Below are 6,000 nucleotides of genomic sequence, written 5' to 3'. Positions count from 1 at the left end.
GAGGATTGACATTTCTTGTTGTCTCCTGACAATTAATCGATACAAACCTTGAAATGCATATTCTGTTGAACAAAAATGTGATATGAATAAAATGAAAATGCGTATAACACCTTAAACGATGACGCTTCAAGAGTCTCATGACGCCTTGGAGCTTCAACACTATTGCAATACATATTCCAAAATAAGGACCACCAATCTATTAAAAACCCTTCCGGAGGATTGATTTCTGGGAAAACAATAAAATAAAAACATTATGTTAAGAGAAAACCCATAAGATATTATTTGAAATCACACTAGAGCTACTTTCTTCATGCTTCGACAAAATAAACTAATGAAGTAGTATTGCATATGAATATAGAGATAACTTCTTCTTTTAATGATGATAAATAACATAGTTTTTAAAGCAATTATTTCGTAATTTATAATTAGTGCTTCTTCGGCTATATACACCTACAATTATTTAACATTTAATGCCAAATTTAGAGACGTGTGAAAATTTGGAATAGCACTTACGTAAAATCAAGAAATTATTTCATGCTGAAAATAGAGATAACTTCTTCTTTTAATGATGATAAATAACATAGTTTTTAAAGCAATTTCGTACTTTATAATTAGTGCTTCTTCGGCTATATACACCTACAATTATTTAACATTTAATGCCAAATTCAGAGACCTGTGGAAATTTGGAATGGCACTTACGTAAAATCAAGAAATTATTTCATGCACGAAAAGACATCAATCGTTCTGAATTGATGAGAATTTTTACATAATTTTCCTAGTTAGAAATTGTGATTTTTTTTTCTCATCTTATTGGCATAGATTTTGTTGATCCCAATCGAGTTGTAAAGAATGAAATTAATGGAGCAATATGAAGTATTACGGATTGCAACAATATAACAAAATATAAAAGTAAAGAAGAAAAGAGGAATTAAAATAGAGGCAAGATGTATTATTAATTGACTATATGGAGAGAATTTCAACGACGCAACAATAAAGGCTTCTNAAAGAGGAATTAAAATAGAGGCAAGATGTATTATTAATTGACTATATGGAGAGAATTTCAACGACGCAACAATAAAGGCTTCTCCTAAACTGAAAGAGAAGACTTATATTTATACTACACGAGTCTAACCCTAGAAGTTGGCAAAAGATGCAAACTAGGTCAAGAAAACGCGTAAAAATAAAAACGGCGCCGACGCCCAAGAATTTACTCTATGTGACCACATAGGGCAAGTCTATGCGGTCGCATAGAAGAAGTAGAAAACTTTCTGCATTGCCCCATGCGACCGCATGGGGTAAAGGTATGCAACCGCATTGAAGGTCTTCAAGGCACGATTTTCTTTCCTTATTTGGTGGATACAACTTGATGTCTTTCCAAGTCCAAATCAAAACGTGATCTTCCAAGATTATAACCCTAATTTCAAGCATCCAACCTAACAGATTTAGCTGCTCGAATTTATTTCATCCACGATAAAATATTTTACAAAAGCCCACACATCAATCGAAAAACCTTACAGAAAAATTTACTAAAATTGAGATGAAAAATAATTATTTTTCGAGATTAAAAAAAATAAAAATGAGGAGTGGAATTAAATTACAGAATGTAGAAGAGATAGCAAAGGGGAGAATTTATATACCAACATCATCGAGAATAACTCCAGCCTCTCTAGCGAAATTCTCAGCACTTGTGTGCATGTTGTTTCTTGCCATGTAATCAAGAATATACAAGTCAAGCCTGCAAATCCCAAATTAAAAAAGCACACAACAGAATAAGTTCAGAAATTAAGGGGCTGTTCTCTTTGACGTCTTCTGGTCGTTTTCTATTTTTGATTTTTCAAAACGATGAAAATATGTTTTCGAAAACTAAAATTTTTTTTTTTTTGAAGAAAACACAAAACGACCAAAAGGTCATTTTGAGTGTTTTCTATTGAAAATATTAAAAACATGCCCAAAACCCAAAACACACCAAAACAGGAGAGAGAGAAAAAATTGGATGGCCGTGAGACTTCCATCTTCATTCTCTCCATTGGGCCGTCTCCTGCTCCTCCCTTCTTGACGGCGACGACAAAGGAGTGGTTGATGGTGGTGGTGTCGGTGCTGGCGCCGGTGTGGGGAGGCAACGCTGCTCCAAACCACAGCAGCGTCATGACCTATTCGTCGCTCGCAACGCTGCTGTGGTTGGGCCCAACGTTCGCAGCACGACGATGGGTGTTGAAGGTGGAGGCGATTTGGTTTCTTCTCTCTAATACTGTTGGAGGTTTTTTGGTTTTGGTTGATGGTGGTGGCGGGTTCGGTTGATGGTGGTGGCAATTTTGGTTTTCATTGATAGTTGTACCGTCAGTCGACGATGATGATTTTAGCAGTGGTGTTGATGGTGATGGTACCGACGGTCGATTTTATGGTGGTGATTGGCTATCTTGGTGACTGGTTGTGGCGATGATTGGTTGTGATGGGTTTGGTTGTGGTGGTTGCGATGGCGATGGCGACTGGTTGGCAATGGTGATTCTAGTGGTAACGGCTTTGTGGTGGAGTTGTGCTGGTTTTTTGAAGAAAATGTTATAAAAAATTATTCTCAAAATTTACAAGTAAACGCATTCTTTAATTTCGTGTTTTGAGAAACGGTTTTCTAAAATGACAAAAAGAGCGTATTTTCAACAATTTCAAAATGAACACTCAAAACACAAAACCCAAAATGAATTCAAAATTCAAAATTAGAAAACTCAAACACGAAGAAAACAGTCCCTTAATGTTTCTCAAGAAGATGTAAGCAAAAACAAACTCTCAAAAACTTCAAGATTTTCTTTAAGCAAACCTAAACAAGTCCTCAAAAAATTTGATATTTATTAAAATAAAAAAATCAAAAATCAAAAATAAAAAACTCAAGAAATCAAAAATTTATTCAAAAAAAGAAAACTACATTATAGTATATATTAAATACATGTATAAACTCACATCTTTTGAGCATCCCAGTCGTCCATGATGAGAAAAACCAGCTCTTCACTTTAGCAACAACAAGAAAAAGGAAAACCAAGAATAATTTTAAAGAGCAAGAAAGGGTTGAAAATCTTGCACTTTGATGATGGCAGTAGCTAGGAAAGATTTGGTGTAGAGGGAGAGAAAGTTAGTGAATGAGTGGCTTGGTAGTAGAGACGTGGCGGAATTAAGTAAGTGACATAGCCATGCAAAATGGGGCGGGAGGTAAAAGGGACAAACTTGCTTTATTCCCTATTTATGTACTACAGAGAATTCAAGAATAATTTTTGAGCAAAATGGTGGACCAGCTTTCACAAGTTTTAATTAGTTTTTTTCTATAGAGTATGAGTATTTATTACACACGAAGAAAAATTTGTTGGGTGGGGGCTGTGGAGGGGTTTTGACACCTAATCCTTGGCTTCACATTAAATTTTATTCACATAATCTTGACATTTACCTTGATACGATTTGACTCGTATATATTGATTACAATACTAATTTCCAATATTGAGTTAATCTATCATTTAATACTTGGTTTCAAAATTACAATAAAAAGTTCCAAAATTCCAGAGGAAAAAAAGAGAGAGAGAAAATAAAATAAATTCTTTTTTAAAATATGAGGTTGAATTTTTTTTTTTTTTTTTTTTTTTACTTTATGAGTAGGTAATTAAAGGATAATCTCCCAAAGGGAAAATTTTATTTTATTTTATTTTTTCTTCCAATGGCTTGAATCAACATAATTGCCATTTGCCACCAAAAAAGTCAGTGCGATATGTAAATGTAATTTGTATTATGTTAATCTAATTAACCAATAAGTTGTTGCACTATGTGACAATACACAACTAAATGTTTGGTGAAATTCTCTCTTTCACAAATTAAGTTTTTGCCTTATCCTCCACAAGTGTTCATTGCACTAATTTTTTCCGAAATTGTATTAAATCTATCAGATATTGTGTCATTGAATCATTGAGTGCGTGTAAATTGTAACATAACAAGAAATTTTCCAAATTTAAACATGATTAAATGGGATGAGACCATATAATAATTTTCCTTTAAAGTCATAAATTGACATGAGTTGTAATATTGACAATTCATCATTAATTGGATTTATCGAGATAAGATTTTTCAAGTGGACATCTTCAACGTAAATTGTTTTCCAAAATAGTTGCAATAATTCAAATTATTTTGATTTAAGGTCAATCAAGAATTGAATTTTAAGCTAAATTTTCTAAACTCTACATGGGATAATAAGTTAGATATTATTTTCCAAAATAATGAATCAGGGTCTCAATTCCTTTTTATTCTTTTCTACAGGTTATAGAAATAGTATAAGTTCTAATATTTATAGTTTCAAGATAAAATTTAATGAGCCGTCTTTAATATCGTAAACTGTTTTCCAAAATAGTTAAAACAATCTATTGTGGCTTGTAAATTATAAGTCAAACTTGAATTGAATTTTAAGCAAAAATTTTCAGAATCTATAAGGGAGAATTAATCTAGATCTTGTGAATTAATATTGAAAATAGTCAAAGTCCTTTAGATTATTTTAAGTCCTAAATTGATCCTTCAAAACTTAAATGGTAGGTAGAGAGATACATTGGAAGACATATAAATTAAAATCACAAGTTAAATCCCGTAATAGTTGAAGCAATATACGTTACTATAGTTTTAACATTTTAATATGTACTCGAAAATTTGAGCATAATTATCACAATATATACGATTGAGCCATGCATTCGGATAATTTATCGCATCGAAATTTGATTTTGTAGTAACCCCCTTCTTTTTTTCTTTTTTTTGGATAATTGTACGTATGATTGTAAACCATGTGTTACAAAAATCCATCATAATCCACTTTAATCCAGTCCCCTCTATTTATATCCTCCTAATCCTATTTGTCATAATGCTGTAAGATGTACCAAATGTATCCTTATCAAAACAAGTTGATGAAATTAAGTTGCATAATTTAACGATGCAATGCAAACTATCCAGAAATTATTGTGACATGTTATCGATGCTCAGTCGCTAAGCACGATTTTAAGCATAACCTAAGCATGGTGCTTAGTAGATCTTTTTCATTGTATATAATGCTATATGCCATTATGCCTATATAACTATTGTGTATCGTTATTTTATTAAATTATTTAATTTTTTCAGTATAATGTAACACTCTACTTGCATTATCTAATGATTCAGAGAACATAGTAAAAATTTTATATTTTCATGTTAATAAAAATATATATAACATATATATTTCACCTCAATTAGATAAATAAGTAGACAATTACCAAACAAAGTTATAACATTTAAGTACTCTTCTGTGGAAAAAAAATAAAGAATATCTAATGTTCAATGTTATCAATATGTCTAAACATTCAAAAGTTATTACACTAAAAAACAAATACCAATTTATAAAAATTTAGAACAAATTAGCTTAATCATTTTATGAAATCTTATAAAGTTTTATATACAAATCAATATTTTTCGTAGAAAATTGCATGAAAAAGAAGAGAGAAAAAGAAATGAATATTAAAAAGATAATAAAAACAAAAGGTTGACGAGAGGGAAAATATTAATTTTCCTATAATAGCTCTGGGTTCATAGAAGCAAAGAGAAATATTGCAAGGAAAAAAATCTTAAACCTTTATATTTATCTTTTTGTGAAAGTTTCAAGATTCTCAGGGACGAATGTGAGACTTTTTATGAGATTTTATATTTGTACTTTATGCATAAAAGTTATTATGTAGAAAAATTATAAAATTCTTTAAAAGTTATTCACATTTTGAATAGTGCATTACACTAAAAAACTCTTGATTTAACTTCCGTTTGAGCTTCATTTTTTTGTAAAACAACAACAACAACAACAACAATAATAATAATAATGAGAACTTTTAGAATGTCTTTATTGGAGTGAATTGTCCAAATGGTCACTGAACTTTACAAAATGTATTCAACGGGTCACTGAATTTTAAAAATCACTTAAATGGTTATTCAACTTTGCAAAAGGTTTCTACGGGAGGTCACTGA

The sequence above is a fragment of the Olea europaea genome, chromosome 17, assembly GCF_002742605.1.
Source record: "Olea europaea var. sylvestris chromosome 17, O_europaea_v1, whole genome shotgun sequence".
Classification (NCBI taxonomy): Eukaryota; Viridiplantae; Streptophyta; class Magnoliopsida; order Lamiales; family Oleaceae; genus Olea; species Olea europaea.
This window is presented reverse-complemented; position numbering follows the sequence as displayed.